Source organism: Ischnura elegans, chromosome 4 (assembly GCF_921293095.1).
Source record: "Ischnura elegans chromosome 4, ioIscEleg1.1, whole genome shotgun sequence".
Classification (NCBI taxonomy): Eukaryota; Metazoa; Arthropoda; class Insecta; order Odonata; family Coenagrionidae; genus Ischnura; species Ischnura elegans.
In genome coordinates this window covers 35,910,185-35,927,451 of record NC_060249.1, presented here as the reverse complement: position 1 = coordinate 35,927,451, position 17,267 = coordinate 35,910,185, and the positions used below count along the sequence as shown (strand labels likewise).

Below are 17,267 nucleotides of genomic sequence, written 5' to 3'. Positions count from 1 at the left end.
GGCTCATGAAAGGCAGGAGGGTGAGGAAATGGAATGTAGAAGCACTGAAGGGAAGTATGAGGAGAGAATATCAGGAACTAGTGGACACTAGTATATGGGAGATTGAAAGTACCAAGACGGTCGAGGAAAGATGGGATAATATAAAAACGGGAATAGTCAAAGCGGCGGAGAAGTCAATTGGTTACGTTGACAGTAGAAGGATAAAGAAGCCGTGGATAACGGAGGCAATGGTAAATGAAATGGAGGAGAGGAGGAAGTGGAAGAACATTGACACAGAACAGGGCAAAAGAATGTATAGGGAATTGAATAATCGATTACGACGTGAGATTAAGAGGGCAAGGGAGGCTTGGTGGAAAAGACAGTGTGAGGAAATGGAAAAGTTCCAGAAGGATGGAGAAGTAGGCGCGTTGTACGCCAAAGTTAAGTCGCTATCGGGCGGCAAAAGAGGACAACCCATGTCTAAAATTAAGGCTAAAGATGGAAGGATGCTAACCGAGCGAGAAGAGGTACAGAGTAGATGGAAGGAATACGTGGAGGACCTGTATGACGGAATAAACAGACCAGAGAGACTGACTCTAAAGGAGGAAAGTGCAGTGGAGGAGGATAATCTTGGGCCGGAGATATTAGATTCGGAAATAGAGAGAGCACTTCGTGATATGAAGGCTAGGAAAGCAGTCGGCGTGGACAATATCCCGTGTGAGCTTCTGAAGAATCTAGGGAGGGAAGGCAAGAAAAGGTTTTTCGAACTAGTGCGCAGGATCTATGAGGAGGGATATTGGCCGGAAGATTTCGTGAAGACTGTTTTAATTCCGCTTCCGAAAAAGAAGAAAGCTGTGGAATGCGGAGATTATAGGACTATCAGCTTAATATCGCATGCGGCGAAAGTGGTGCTGAGGATATTGAACAGACGAATGGAGGCGAGGGCAAACGAATATTTGGGCGAAGATCAATTTGGTTTCAGAAAAGGGAAGTCAACTCGTGATGCAATAGCAATAATGAGGTCCCTCGTCGAGAGGAACGTAGAATATGACCAGGACGTACATGCGTGTTTCGTGGATTTTGAGAAAGCGTTTGATAGGGTGAACTGGGTAAAGTTAATGGATATTCTGAAGAGAATAGGTGTAGATTGGAGGGATAGACGACTGATTCGTAATCTGTATATGGCCCAGACTGCACAAGTGAGGGTAGCGGACGGAGAATCTGGGTGGGCAAGCATTGGCCGAGGTGTGAGGCAAGGCTGTCCTCTATCGCCGCTGCTCTTTAACGTGTACGCTGAGGAGATGGTATAGGAAGCGTGGGATGAGTTAGAAGCTGGAATAAAAGTGGGAGGAATGATGTTCAAATCAGTGAGATTCGCGGATGATCAGGCGCTGATTAGCCAGTCAGCGAGGGGGCTTCAGGCTCTAGTGGATGCGTTATACGAGCGCTGCGAGGAGTATGGGATGAGGATTAATCACAAGAAAACTAAGGTTATGCGGTTTTGTAAAGCATCACGAGCGAGGAATGTGAGACTCAAGATAAAGGTGGGTGATGAAAAACTTGAGCAGATTGAACAATTCAACTATTTAGGCAGTACGTTAGAGGAAAACGGATACAGTAGTAAGGGCATCAGGAAGAGAATTGCATTAGCGAAGGAGGCGTTCATGAACAGGAAGGAGCTTCTAAGAGGATCGTTATGTAAGAGTTTAAAGAAAAGGTTAGTGAAGACTTTGATCTGGAGTGTAGCTCTCTACGGTGCGGAAACGTGGACACTGAGGAAGGAAGACGAGAGAAGATTGGAGGCATTCGAGATGTGGGTATGGAGAAGAATGGAGAGGGTGAAATGGACGGAGAGGAAAAGGAATGACGAAGTGCTGGATATGGTTGGCGAGGGGAGGCAGCTTTTAGATGAGATACGCAGGAGACAGAAGGTTTGGATGGAGTTAGTGCTTAGCGGTGAGGGGATGTTGAAAATGGTGTTAGAGGGTAGAATGTTAGGGAAACGAGGGAGGGGAAGGAAAAGAATAGGATTTTTAGATAGATTGAAAGAGAGTAGGCCTTACTGTGAGTTAAAGAAGGCAGTGCTGGAAGGAAAGGGAGGCTCCCAGATCACTTCTTGCGTACTCCATGGAAACCTACCTTAATCGGTAGAATACTATAATAATAATTCAAGTTGCTTTATCAATGTTATTCAAGATTAATTAATCATTAAGATGATTTTTCGCTAATTCCATAAAACTTAATAAATATGTGATTCTCTAATGCAGCAGCAACTTCAGACATTAAAAATGGTTATCATGCTCGTGAGAAGATGGCATATTCTATCACTCTAGATAAAATAAAGTAAAAAACCAGCAAGCAGTAGAACATTTCAAGTCGCCAGGATATCCCTAGAATGACGAGGACGATAAATTCTATTTTTAAGAAGATTCTATCTACGAATGAGCAACATTAATACTTATTTCTCACATACTCGGTGTACGAAAGAGTTATAGTATATTTTTAGTAATTATGCGCATATTTATTTACGTAGCTCTTGATAAGTTTAATACATCTATTTGAAGAAAAATGCTAACATGAAAACAATTTGCTTATCAACAACGGTCAAATTTTCCAACATGCAGAACAGAGCGTAGGTTTACTAAACCAGAAGTCTTTGGAAGTTTTACTTTCTTCTAAAAGCCGTGTACGGGGCTTTTATTTCTAATACTCCAAACTAGGCAAGTTTAAAAATAAAAATATATGCAGAGAAAGAATCCATCCTTTCAGGAGACCTTCGGAAACATCAAAGGAGATTCCTAAGAGCGCGTGGATATTGCGCGCTTTTGTTCACGGCACGAGTTTGGGTTTTTTCAAGTTCCATTTCCTACGCCCATTCCCTGACCCATCTCGGCCAAAAAAATCCCAAATTGAGGAGACAAAAGAATCGAAAGAAACGGAAATTCTTGGGGGAAAGAAGGGAGTTTAACGAGTGTGGCGTTTACCCTTATCTTCCCTCCCAATCTCCTGCAAGTAGTATGCTACCGATGCGAGAGCATTCCCGCTGAGCGGAAAGGGGTATTTGCTTCTTTCCACAAAGCTGAGCTGATCCCTAGCAAAGTGCACGTGTTTTCCCTGAAAGACGGGTTATTATGCCCCACGGAGTAGTTTGCCAACGCCTCGGGAAAACCAACATTTGGAAAAGCACTCCACCTAAAAGAAGAACTCGAATGCTTTGAGAAAGGGTCAATGAACGAGGTCTGTTAAGATTAAGACTTTTAACAGACCGCATCATTACTCCCACTCAATTGGTTTGTTCATGACATATTATTGGAAAAAACATAAGCTAATATCTGCAACTTTTAGAAGGTACATAAATAAGATCCTTCTCAGTAGGTACTTATACTGGAAAGTACCAATTCTTCTGCTTCAATTTAAAAAAATTACTTCAGTATTATTTGAGACACATAAGTAAATAAGCACTGAAAAGGGTTTACTCTATATGCTTTGAAATTTTGATGGTTATAAGTTAAGTCTGAAACGAGTAATATCAAGAAAAAATATAAAATACGACCGACCGCTCTGGCGAGAAAGCGATGCGTACTTTAGGGTTGTGCCACCGAGATAGGAGTGAAATGCCTTTCGTTTAAGACTGCCTGATAAATTCAAGTGAAATTAATTGCACTAAACCGACTAACTGCGTAACTCAGCCAACGAGCAATTTCATGTATTTACTCACAAAACACATAACTCAAAAAATGATAAATTTTGAGACTAATGACATCACATTGAGGTTGAGAGGAAAGGAAATTTATTTTTTTAAATATATAAATAATTTAAATGCACGGACTTTTTCGTACTGCAATCTTCAGTGATGCCCGCTGATTAAGAAGCAGATAATTTTATAGCAAGGAAGGTAAGAAAAAAACGATCGCGTATATGATGTCAAAGTCGGTGCTTTCGTCGGTCCCAAAATATTACTGCTTATGAATTAAGGGAGATAAAGACGTGCACACTCCACCGGATGAAAAATTTTCTTCAGTAACCCATACAATAATTCACCCCCAGTATGTATATGCAGATGGGAGTTTCTACATCTACATCTACACAATACCCTGCGAGCAATTTCTAGGGTGTTTGGCAGGGGGTTATCAATCATCAGCATGCAGCAAGCAATAGGATTCCTACATGCATACCACACGGTCAAATAAATATTACGCACGCTAACAAACTATCCTACCACATTCACGCAAAAGCAAAACATGCCCACTACTCATTAAGGTTATCTGCCAGTAAAGCAAGTACACAAAACATGCTCTTATTATTAATAAGAATATATGTAGGTATAGAAGACTTAATTATCATTAAAAGTATATCTGGAAACACGTACTTTTATGCAGACTGCGTCAGCCCTCCGTAAAATTATCTTGTAAAGTCACTTCAAATTACCATCACCGTTCGTCCCCACTCTTAGCAAGACCTGGAATTACCCGTTGTGACCTTACTTACCACCCCTTCTTACAGAGCGCTAGCGGTCCCAGGTAATGTTTGCTTATATTTTTGGCCAATAGATGGCCAGTCGAAAGATTTTAAAAGTTTTAACTAACTATTGACTGAACTGCTGTTGATCAGATAGTAGTCCATCTTAAAACCAACAATTTCGTTTTCTCAAAATACACTCTCAACCAGTATTTTTGTCAATATATTCCATTTAACGAGTTCCGAAAGACTTATTGCGAATATAAATAGTCTCTCACTATCACTTTTCCCGTCAATCATCAACCGGACCTCAATTTTTTTTATGTGTGTATGAAGGACAGAACTCTCATCAGTTCGTAAAAATCTTTCGCCTTTTACTAAAGATTTCCGTGGCGGGAGTTCATTTGTCTAAATAGGCAATTTTTGGCTGGGCCCAACTGCTACTGTTGGGCCGAATAATTGGTACTACTGTTGAAGTCTTAAGCTTCACTGATAACTCTCATAGTAGAATTACCAATGAGAGACTAGATGATGCAGCTAACAGGAGGCACATCGACAGCGGCACGGTATTAGTTTTAGTAAACACCTGCCGGTATTGTGATATTAAATAAGATAATAAAAGGAGAAGAATTTACGCCACCGGGGCCGGCAAAATATTTGCCGAAACCAGGGACCTTTAAATCGTCAGTCTAACGCTCTTCCAACTGAGCTATTTCGGCCCTTCGCTTGTGTGATTGTACATAGTTAATAATCTATCATCTAGATTAATAATTATCAGTGGATTTCAGAATTATAAAAAACATAATTATTAACCTTTTATTCTCCAGAAAAATGGTTCTATACTCTTAGTAACATACAAGTATAGCAAGTTTGACTCAGACCAAGGATTAGCCCAGATAGTGAGATATCGTTTCCGCGCAGTAAAATTTAACAAAAACACAATCAAAAGAAGTCGTAGTTTAATTACGTTTGAGTAGTGGTCCATTTCAAAAAGTGATTATCGTCATGTTATTACTTTTACTTTCAATTTAAGAAAAGGTAGTAAATTCTTAATACCAAACTATTTCCACTGCCCAAGAATTAAAGGCGCTGACTTGCGCCACCTTAACCTATTACCGGAAATACCTATTTTGAACAGCAGAAGGAAGTTGGCTAACGCCCGGGATTTTTTGGGAGTGGTTTATATTCGGAAAAGTTTATTTATTACATAAAGAATAAGCTTATCCAATCGGGAAGGTGAGCGAATACAGCTATTAAGCCTCCAAACTTTGTAAAAAAATCTGTGTCTTTAATAAATCTCTTAATTAAATATGAACTACTCGCTTTATTAGAGGTTCTAAATGAAAAAAGTACGTGAAAAGTATGGCTAGTTAACGTACTAACAACTCTATCTTAGCAATAGATATAAAAATAAGTATCTTTACGTCCATAAAATCAGTACCTTTTGGCGGAGATTTCAATGATATGTTCCTTTCCGATTGTATACTAATGCTGTATGTACAATAATACTAATTAGATGTATCCGATTCCATATACCCCACATTTGGGTAATGGATATATGGATTCCTTTTTAGCAGTTCGCGCACTTAAAAACTCCTTCTTCCATTCGAATGCACTTCAATGTTCAAATTTAAAACAAATAAAGACCGAAATCTTCCCAGTTTCAGCTACGTACGCACGCACATGTCATTTCGCTAAATACAATTACCTTAGTCGAGTTCATTATTATAAACTAAATATCTCATATTAGTAATTTATCTTGTTTTCTTAGTCCAGGTTAGTTAGGTTATCTAGTTTTCTTAGTCCTTGCTTTAATGTTGGTGGAAAACAAATAAAATTAAAAAATACAGCACTAGATAAGTAAGGTACAAGACTAGCTAATTCGACCAACTGAGGAATTTCGGTCCAGTACACTACAGCAAACACGGATTGGCATAAGGGAGCCACCAAAGAAGTATTCGGTGAATATTAAAAGTATCCTGGATAGAGCTCACGCAATATGAAAGCAAAGCTTCCTTACGGAAGTGTGCACCTTTACCTCACACAAAGGCGCATATGTATCCGCCACCGAAGCCTAGGTAGCACCACAAACAATTCGATGGAAAAACTAGCAAACAAACTGATCGACTGCTTTTGTTAATTAATTGATCGTAGAACCAGAATGACGAACACATCTCTAAACTGGTAGTGGTTCTACTGAATGAGCCTTAGTTTGGCTGCAATTAATTAATTTTCATGCCGTACTTTTAACAAGCCTTATACAATAATAATAATGTATAATGCTAAAATAGTGCATAATCTTATATGTCGGGCAGTTAGTATAGTGGTACCGTCGTTGACCTTCACCCAGTGGGCCAGGGTTCGAGCCTTCGCCATAGCAACTTTTGCATAGCTTTTTTTTTGTCATCTTCATTTTGATCATACGGCGACAAGTATATGAATAATTTTAATTGAAGCAAGCATAGACACGAGGAAAATTTTTTTATCGTCATAATGGGGTACGCGATCTCCCCTTGTCAAAGCAATTTCACTTTTCTTTCTCTTTAACTTGAGCTTTTCCATGCCTACGCTCCTCTTGAGCCAATGATTCCGACAACTCTTGCCAAAATATGTTCGTATTCATAAATGTTACAAGTCTTTCTTTGAATTTTCTTACATATATATACAAAAAAACCTTTAATCTCTGCCCTCTTCCTGAATTAATACCTATGTAACAGTATCATTATCTTCAAAATCGCAATTTTACCAATGTGAGACGTAATTTATTATTGTAGCACAAAATAACCAAGGACTGTGTTTATTTAAATCTGGGAGTCTCGGTATATTAAAAATTTTCATTTTTAAATAACGATACATTAAACAAAGGAGTTTACAAGTTTTTTACCGCAATATTCCCGCATTCCTTGCTCTTGCCAAACGCGGTTCCCCTATTTGTTTTTTATTAATTTTTTATTACCCGTGCGTGGTATTCGGTAAGGCAAATTAATAAATCCTTCCATGAAAACGTAATATTTGAGCTTTTCTAACTCTCATTGTCCATATCAACACTGTTGCTGTTCTTTTTTTCACTCTGTACTTGACTGTACACATACCGGCTTATTAAAGCTGATTCCATGTCATACGGTTGCTTACCGTCATTTATTTTTCCCACGTCAGAATTATGAAAAACGTACGAGCCAAATCATTATTCTGATTATCTCGGTTTTTGAAAACTAAGATAACACATCGTTGGTGAAACACGATCCTCACATTTCTGAGATAATAATTTTAACCGAGTTTTTGAAAACTGAGATAATAGAGAATATTATCCGTGTCGGTGAAACTGGGCCCAAGGGGTGTAAATGGAAGCGAGAGCAGGGAAATTTGAACACTTTTCCTGCTGTCAACGAGATTTATCGCCGTCAAAAAGGCACAAGAAGCAAATTACAAGAACGAGCTCAGAAAATATCATTGGGGAAACGCTGCATAAACATCCATTTCAGGAACATTACAAGAGAGGGATCTTAAGTCAGCAATTAAATATCCAGTTATCGTCGCAATTACAAAAGTCGCCAATCACACCGCTGACGAATCCGTATGTCAGGGATAAATAAGCTGAAATAAAGGCCCTAATAATAATTAATATTCGCGATGGGGTAGCCTATCAAATTCATAACTTTTTAATGCTTTCCTCGTGATTGAAAATATTATATTGCAATTATTTGGATCGCTATGTGGACATTTTTGAAAACTGATCAACATGCGCCCAAAGTGGCAGCAAAAATTAACTGGAGCCTCCTCCATACGGTCCCTTTTATCCACGCTATATCATGAATGGTGACATGAGGCGTTCTTTTGAAAGAGAGAAAGTGATTGATTAATCGGATGGAGATGTCACTCACCAGTATTTCTTCCCGGGCAGCGGCGTCCCCTCCCTGTGTCTGCAACGCCCTCTGGCTCCTCCTGGTCGATGCGGCGGCGGCGGCAGCGCGGGGGTTGGACGAAGAGATCATCGCCGCCTCTCCGCCCAATTGCACTTCCCTCGGGCACTCTCACATCCGCACTCTTACGCATTCAGCGCGTATCCACCGACAAAGCTGCGCTCTCTCGATCCTCTCCAACCGTCTGGAGAAACAGGGTGTGGGGTACGTCCTCATCCGACCAGGAAAACTGCAAATGGGATTAAGAAGGATAGAATGGTTCATCAGCTCTTGATATTTGTCCTGCAGTGAAGGATTCAAACAAATGTACAGATCCATTGAGAAGACCGTATTAAAATATGAATAAGATAATCTGACACCTGATAATCTGATCCCTCAAGGCTGAATCTAATATCAAAATTAGGTATAAAAAGTGGGAAATATCTGACTTTTTTAACCAAGTAAAAATACGAGATTAAATATGTATGCATGAATATATGAATGCTTAGTAGGTGGTAAGTATTAAAGAAAAGTCGGCGTAAGGTAAATGCGAAGGGTACGAGAACGAGAAAAATGGCAGATGTGCATGCTCATATTTTTAATTCGCAAATGACAGTGACAGCAGCCAAAAAGCTTAGGAGTTTATCAAGTTTGGAAGAAAATGTTCTGGTGCCCAGGGAATCCTAAATCTAATCAGATGATTCAATTATCTAAAGCAAAGTGAAATTAGTAAATTCTCATTCACTTCATGCAAGTGATTACATTATTCTTAATGCTTAAAAATGAGAAGGCTTATTCGGCAAGAAAACGCCATCTTAATGAATTTGTTGGCCCTCACCACATTAATGAGTAAACAGGAGGTGAACACCATCGAGTCAACATAATTTGGAGAAGATTTTGTGCTCATTTCTTCAGCTTTCTCCAGACCGTGATTTTGATTGTAATACAAGTATTATCTCTCCATTGTTCATATGATGTTAAGATTGCGTATTTTGTCATGGGATATTATTCCTCAGCTGACTAAAATAATACCCTGAATGGATAGAGTATTTCGTGCATAAAACATACGAGGATTCCGGCGATATAATATGGACTTTGTCCTGTAATAATGTAGCGCAAATTTCACAAAAATAGCTTTTAATTCTACCCGAGTTTTTTGTCGTTTCTATTATATCTAAGTTTTTAAACCATGAAAAAGCACCATTTTCCTATTCTACCCTCTCATCTATCCCTGTCCTCTCCTTTTTAGCTCTATACAAGCTTCGTCTCTCCTCTCCTCCCCCCACATTTGCCAAAACGTGCCATTTCCCCGCTTTTCACTCATCTCCTTACTCGTCACCTCCTCCTTCGGTCATCCCCTCAACTCAACCTCCTCACTCTCTCTCTCTCCCTCTCTCATCTATTCCCCTTCTTTCTTCAATACGTGGATAAATTGGTTTCACTTCACATCACACCGCGAAAACAAAACGCTTGAAACCATCAAAATTCCAGAACTTCTCAGTGGACAGCTAAATCAGCTGGGAACTTGAGCTACAATCGATGTCCGCGAAATTTCAGCGCAGCGTAGCGTCAGAAGGTTTCTCAATTTTTCTAGAAATATAACTTCTCAGTCGAAAGAAAAAGGTAAGGATATTCAACACCTGATGTAATATGAGGACGAATATGATCAATAGTGACACGGAATTGAGCAAAATCGGAAGGGTAGTTTACTCTAAATTAGAGCTTAAATTTTCTATCGCGGCTTAAGGTTTAAATCGCGAATGGAATATTGCCTCTGTTGTGGCGCAAGAAAATTGAGATATAAAAACAGAGAGAGCCGCCGGAAGACGGAGAGAGACAGAAAGGTCAAACTTTATGACTGTGCCAGAATTGTCATTGGGTTTTACGGTCAAGTGGTGAAAAGGACCTAATCCGCCGCCATCTGCTCTTTTGTTCCAAAAGGCATGGGTCCGACAGGATGTAGGGAGGACACGAAGATCATCACTGAAAGACGAACGTGAGCACACACGAGGAGTAGATATACCCCACGTTTCAGTGGCGCATGGGGAAATGGAGACGGTTTCGATGAGACTTTTGTGTATCTATTAAAATTCTTTTGCTTCAACATTACATTTAAATAGAAATATAACAACAAACAACTATCCGTTAAAGAAAAAAACAAATTAGGGCAGGCCCGGGTAAGAAGCATGGTGCGGATAAGAAGATACGCGGTTTTTTTTTCACAGATTGCTAATCGCCGGTAATACAGATGCGAGTTTGTCGTTAAGGTGAATGAGAATGATTTCTGCTATTTTATTACGATTTTCGCTAAGGTTTGCACGTATTTTTTACACTAATTGTCTAGTGGTCAATCATACTTTCTTTTTGTTCGATGACATGTTCGACGTTCCAATTATCGAAGACTGGAATTAGTGCAGCCAGTGTCAAGGTACTTCTGAAATGATTGTCGAGACTAATTTTTTTAAGTTATCCTTCTTGCCGTATGGCGTATCCCTTTTTACCGGATACCACGGGCAAAACGGATGATTGGTAGCATATGGTAGTATAATTTGTTTGTATGCGTGACGTTTCTTGGACTGTATGGTGTGCATGTGGGAGTTCAATTGCATGCTGCATGCTGGTGATTAATCACCCCCTGCCAAACACCCTAGGGTGGCTCGCAGGGTATTATGTAGATGTAGATTGGTACTTACCTAATTAATTGATTTTAGGAGAAGTTAACGTTAAAGTTCTCATTTTTTTTAATAGCTCAGTCCAAAGTTTGTAAATCAAAGTACTGATCAATCTCTGCATTTCTTCAGGGTTTTCTTCCGCGTCAGCTTGTTTGTGGACAACAGTTTCGCTGGCTATCCTGCCAGCGTCTTCAGGTCGAAGGTGTCGGCTGTTGGTTTCTGCCTCGCTTATAAACTGTAGGCTGGATGGGAGCTGCACTGTGATTGGCTGTCTGACTGGGTGCTTCTCTCTGATTGGCTCTCTCTTTGATTATTCTTTTCCACGCGCTGTGAAGGAAGTATCCATCTTCTCTATTGAAATTCAAAGGTGTTTTTTTGAATTTCTATTGCTTCCCTGATTTGTCGAGGGAAGTATCGACACTCCTTAAGTAAAAGTTTCTTCTCCGCAAATTTGATGCCGTGGCCAGGTTCCGACCATGCATGTTCGGCGATGGCAGAGAGCTGAAACTGTATGTTATCGGTCGCCCTTTGATGTTCTTTAATCCTCTGATCAATAATGAAGAAAGTTCTGTTGATCATATATTTGTACCTTTTTGTCTACACTTTCCCTTAGCATATGCGTATTCCCCTTTCCAAACACCCTAGAGGTGGCTCGCAGGGTATTATGTAGATGTAGATGTGTCTTACCCTGGCTTCCCCTATATTAGAAAATTTTGGGGATTTATACTTATTAGATGCTTAAAAATAACTTTTTCCTCTCCTTACATCATAAAATTTATCTTTTATACTCTTTTCTCGAGAAAAATCAACAATGTTTCATTCGACTCGATAAACACTATTTTTGGTTTTCGTGCATCACTAGCCCTTGTTGGACGCATGTATGTCTTTAAATTTTCATTCTATCAGTATGGGACTTCATAAGCTGTACCTAAAATCTCTTTTTAAACGTAAAAGCTAAACGGGCAAATCATAAAAATTAAGGCATTGCACAAAATTATTGTTAAAAAACTCGTATATTTCTATTATAAATAAATATTGATACTGTTTTTAATGTTTCTAAAGTGCCTGGAAATGTTGTGTGGCTAAATACCCGGGTATCCGCATTCGGGATGGAATAAACCATAAGTAAATTTAGATAGCAAGTCCTCCTCTGTTGTTCATACTATCACTACTACGCAGGTTCCCCATTGAAAATTATTTATCTTGTTTTCAATCAATCGTATTTTAATAGATTTGATTGCTTGAAATGAAAACGCTTGTCTAATCGTTTTATCAAAATAAGCGTCAATTTCCAACTCTTTTTGGTATTAATAATATCAAATCGGAACAAACTATACAGCAACCAAAACAATGATCGAAGATATTTGAAAATCGAATATTCAATGTAAAACACAGGATCATTTAATGAATCGTTTCTCCATTTTTTCTACTCAATAATTTGGAAACAGGAATGCAATTGCATCCTAGCGAAAAATTCAGGCAAAAAAACATTGAAAAAATGATGCAGATATAAGGAATACTACGAATTATAAGGGTACTCTACCAATAGAAACTCTTACATAAATACAATGGGAAAGCAGCGACGTCATAATGGATGACTCTCTAGGCCTCCTACGGGAATAAAACCCGCAATTACAGCCATTGTTGGGAGTGCTAGAGAGATGTTAGCGGGAGAGGGGAGGGTTTACAAAACTAGGACGATTCTAGAAGAGCTACCAAAGGGTCAGGAGTAGAAGGCTTAAGGGATGAATATGGGTGAAAGACAGGGAAGGGTTCTTGCTGCCACAATTGTCGTGGGCAGTCGTGTGCATCACCCCATTGTCCCTCATTCGACGTACGAAAAGACACATGCATATCATCCCAATAACATGTGTCCATATAGTTGCGTCATGATCTTTCTCCATAACTTCCAGAAAGCGTGAAGTATCCATAATTTTTGTTCTGAATATACGAGTGGTATACCAGAATTGTACTTTCCTATTCTTGTAATCAAAGTAAAAATTGAATAAATGGTAGACATGAAAACTCCTATTTTAAGAATATATATATTTTTAAAATGTCTACATCATCACGATTTCTGATGGCATAATGAAATTAAATATATGGTGATATGACCTGATGATAAGGCTGTTCATCGATTTTTTTTCATATTCTCGATTAAATATTCTGCCGTTATTAATATTTGATTTAGTATACTTAAAATATAATTTCTCACTGATCAAGTTCTTGGATTTATTTCTATTTCAACCATTCTCATCAGAAAAATCTGCTAATTTAACTTTTAATTTGCACATTTAAATGGAGTTCCAAGATGGAGTTACTAATTTATCCTATAAAATACTAATACCAGAGATATTTTAAATGCATCATTAGAAAAATATATCTTTTTGAGCGGTGTGTTTATGGATGGGTGTGAATCTTTTCATAAGTACGAATTTCATCACGCCAGCTCCAGGCTGGGTCCTGAAATTTCTAATTATCATAATGTGATTGCCATCGTTATTTCCATAGTCTTCGTTTAAATTGAGTCTGGGTATAACTGTAATGATAGTAAAATTTCAGTTCTTATACTTTCAACTTTAAATTTGAACATAGTAATTTCATTTTCGGGTCAAACGAGCATCAATATCTTCACCATCCTATAGGTCACTCATTTTCTCCTTACACAGATATCGTCACTAATGACGAACACGTTTCTGACCCCACACTGCAGCCACAATTGAAATATTTTACTGCACACTTGGCGCTCCAGTGTGGGCGTATTTAGAAGCCGATTTCAATGGCAAAAAGACTTGGCGCGACGGATGCCCACTCCCTTCAATGAGACGGGTGGTGCAACTACTAAGAACCTAGCGAGCTCTCGGGGGAGGGGGGGAGAGAAGGCTATTTTTTGCGCGAGTTTGGCAGCACCTTGGGAATTAAAGAGTGGGCCGCCCGTTGCCCATGTGAGGACCACAATCGGCGTGTGCATGTGTGCAACTGTGGCCGGGACCCACGGGATTAATTCTCCAGCCACCCAGAAGTTGGTTCCCCATTTGGGGGTGGCGAATGGGATCCATTTGTGATCTCCGGGCGGGGGTGGAGAGGGGAGGATATAGGGAAGTTTGGTCGCGAGGCCCAAGAGTCTTCCTCTGTTTTGGGGGTTGGAAGTAATTGAGGGGGAGGTTTGCGCGATGGGACAAGTGCGATGGGGTGCTCCCGGAGGGTGCAAAGAGGGGCGAGAATGAACTTGTGTCGAGGGTGGGGTATTGGGCCTGCTGGGGGGTTGGCCTTCGTCGCCTGCCCCCGGGGAATTGGTCTTACAAGGGGGGTGATAGGGCGGGGTTGTGGCCTTTGGTGGGGGTCTGACTGAATGATAGGGAGTAGTGTAATGGCCGGGAGATAATTTGTGATCCACGCGGGGACGACTCTTCAATGGGGCGTGAGGAAAGGAATTCATCATGTACACGGTGCAATGGGTTTCAGAGACCTTCCGGAGTCATGCGGACTTCACTTCTTAAAAGAATAGGGTAGATTCCTTCATCAGAGAAAACGAAATGCATTGATTGCGATTCCTTACCCACAATTAATGTATTCATAATATACAAATTATTTGGTTTTAGAAATCCCAGTTTAGACGAATGGCAACGGTCAATTTTAACCTCATTTGAAAAAAGCCAGATTGGCGCCCATGTGATTCCACTCCTCGTTACGGCACAGGGACCTAGTTTCTGTACGAGTAGATAGCAGTTTCACATCGTCTGAGATTACCAATGCATGCCTGAGGCACGGAGCTCAGGGAAACATCTCTTAATAATCACACATTAAAAATACCAAAGTTCGGAAAGTTTCCTTCGTTTGATAAGGTATTAATAATCCTTATTTAAGCCAAGCGCTACCTGCTAGCAGCCTGCGTCGTATCAGCGCTCAAGCCTCGCCCCAAGGTCACCTCATACGCCGACAGCTGGAACCAGAAATACGTCACACGGACTTTTTCCCATCATTCCTACTTAGACGTCGCGTTTTCGCGCGCTTGAAAATTTTCACTTTTCGTTTAATCGCGAAAAATAGATATCGTCATTTGAAAATCTAAGAGCGTGAAATGCGCACTCCATGAGTAATAATCTTTCGATTTCGGCAATAAAGAAATAATAGGAAACCACCCTATTCAGCATTCGCTGAATATGGAATAGAATACTCCCTGAGAAAACAATAGAATTGGAGGAGATTGTCAGTTGAGATGCATGTAACTTGGACTTTCGATACCGGGGAATAGCCCATTTCTCTTTACTTATGTAGGTACTTATTATTAACCATCACATTTTAATCACAAGAAATTATTTATTTAATATCACGTAAGTTTTCGGGATGAATTATAGATTTTTATGCAATGACAAATAATGTTTGCCGTCATAATCAGCATCCAAAAAGGTTCAAAAGTAAAATTAAGTGACACAGAATGGCGATGATTTAATCGTTTTGTTTTTTAGCCTACGCTTTTTTCGCCTATTTGATCCTGCAGAAGCAACATTTTCGTACATAACTAAGGTAGTTTATTTCATTTACAATATTCAATCGGTAATATCTCATAAAATAATACATTGACGTGCCCATATTATATATTTATCATGATTTTTATTGGTACAGCAAAATTTTTTTCGTATGATATATTCCAATAGAAGTAAACATTAATATGCTTGGACAAGCACTGCTAAAAGAACCAGGGTAAAAATGGGGATTTTTAAAGATGCAGATCTTGATACAGTTTCCAGAAATGCTACAATGGAAAGCCGCTATATGCCATTTTATGGAGCAAAATAAGAGGCGGTATTTAGAATTTTTTCATGATAGTAGCACGTACTTCATTTTTCGCACCATACTACCGAAGTCTATTCGTAATTTTAAGTTATAAAATTAACGCACTTCTCAGGGAAGATCTATCTCGCGTAATCTACAACGTTCGAAACCCAAACCTATCCTCTTGTTCCATCTTGATCGATAGAAAAAAAGACAACATTCCCGTATTTGCTGGCAAAGCCATCCGTTCAGGAAAAGAATACTTGAGCTATCCCAAGACATCAGCGGATAGCAGATGGAAGGAAAGAATGAGATAAATGGGGAGGATTAGGGAGAATTCAGATGGCTATATAGCCTTTCGCAGGAAAAAGGAAGCATGCAATCGGCCATCTAATTCCATGAGACGCTGTCCCTGTCTGTCACCTTATGTCTTTATCTGCGACGGGACTTGTCGGCCCTATTCCACCGCTGGAATGACAGAAAAAAATAAAAGTAGGATCGGAGATAGAAAAAACAATAGGAGAGGATGGACACCTTTTGCTTCCAACCCATCATTCCTACCACTCCTCGACCCCTCCTGTTTTCCTTTCTTCTTTGGATTAAGGAAAAAAACCATTCGTAGAACATATTACGGAATCGCCGCCGTTACGAAAGGCGGGAAATAGGGTGGTAGGATAAACGCCACCAACTCGTTGCTGGATGATTTTCACGCAATTACCCGCAGAGCGAATGATGAAAAAGCTATGTATTGTGACGCCATTTGCTGTGCGCTGTTGCATAGGTGATAATTCTGAAAAAAAATAGTTAAACTACACTCAATTTCGGCCCGTTTCTTAACTCAACTTAATCGAGGATAATGGGTTTATCAGATCACGGGTGAAAAATTGGCGATAAAGGCTATCGGAGAGGCAGGCATTCACTACAGTTCTTATAAATTCGAGAAGTAGTTATCGCATTGGAATACGAAAAAACTTCACTTTGTCTTTTTATTCTTCGTAGAGAAGATCGTCGTAGATAACTATCTTAAATAAAAAACAATCAGAAGAAAGAATCAATTTTTTTTCGATAATTTATCAAAAAATCGTAAGATCACCTGCTAAAAATAAAGTTTTCAATACCTACAATCGGCATTGAAAGTCAAAATCGCATTTTATACAGTGTAGGCCATCGCCTGAGTATGATAATATACCATTGTCATCAGTATAACCTAAAATATTCAGTGCCATCGGTACAGTCTAAAATATCAACCTATGTAAGTAAAATTATTTGCTGATGATCAACTGATTTAAAACTTATTTATGAGATTCTCAATTCCACCATCGACTGCCCTGAATCACTCTATTTTATTAATTTTCAAGTTCCACCCCGCTCCACCCGTTTTCATCCCCTATTCCACATTACCATTCTTCGACTTTCACTCACTAAGCGTTTGCTTTTATACCGCATTGCTTCTGTGTTGAACCCACTCCCTCCACAAATTGAC

The 17,267-nt window shown here is 39.4% G+C and overlaps 1 long non-coding RNA gene and 1 other non-coding gene across 2 annotated transcripts in view; one reads left to right on the top strand and one right to left on the bottom strand.

The window, feature by feature from the left end:
- LOC124157276 overlaps window positions 1-17,267 on the bottom strand; it is a 491,801-nt gene that overhangs the window by 295,701 nt on the left and 178,833 nt on the right. The window contains exon 3 of the long non-coding RNA XR_006864561.1: window positions 8,319-8,586. This is a non-coding gene — a long non-coding RNA (uncharacterized LOC124157276). The remainder of the gene's footprint in view (window positions 1-8,318; window positions 8,587-17,267) is intronic.
- On the top strand, window positions 4,771-4,891 carry LOC124158305. The gene has a single exon (XR_006864772.1). It is a non-coding gene; the product is annotated as a U5 spliceosomal RNA (small nuclear RNA).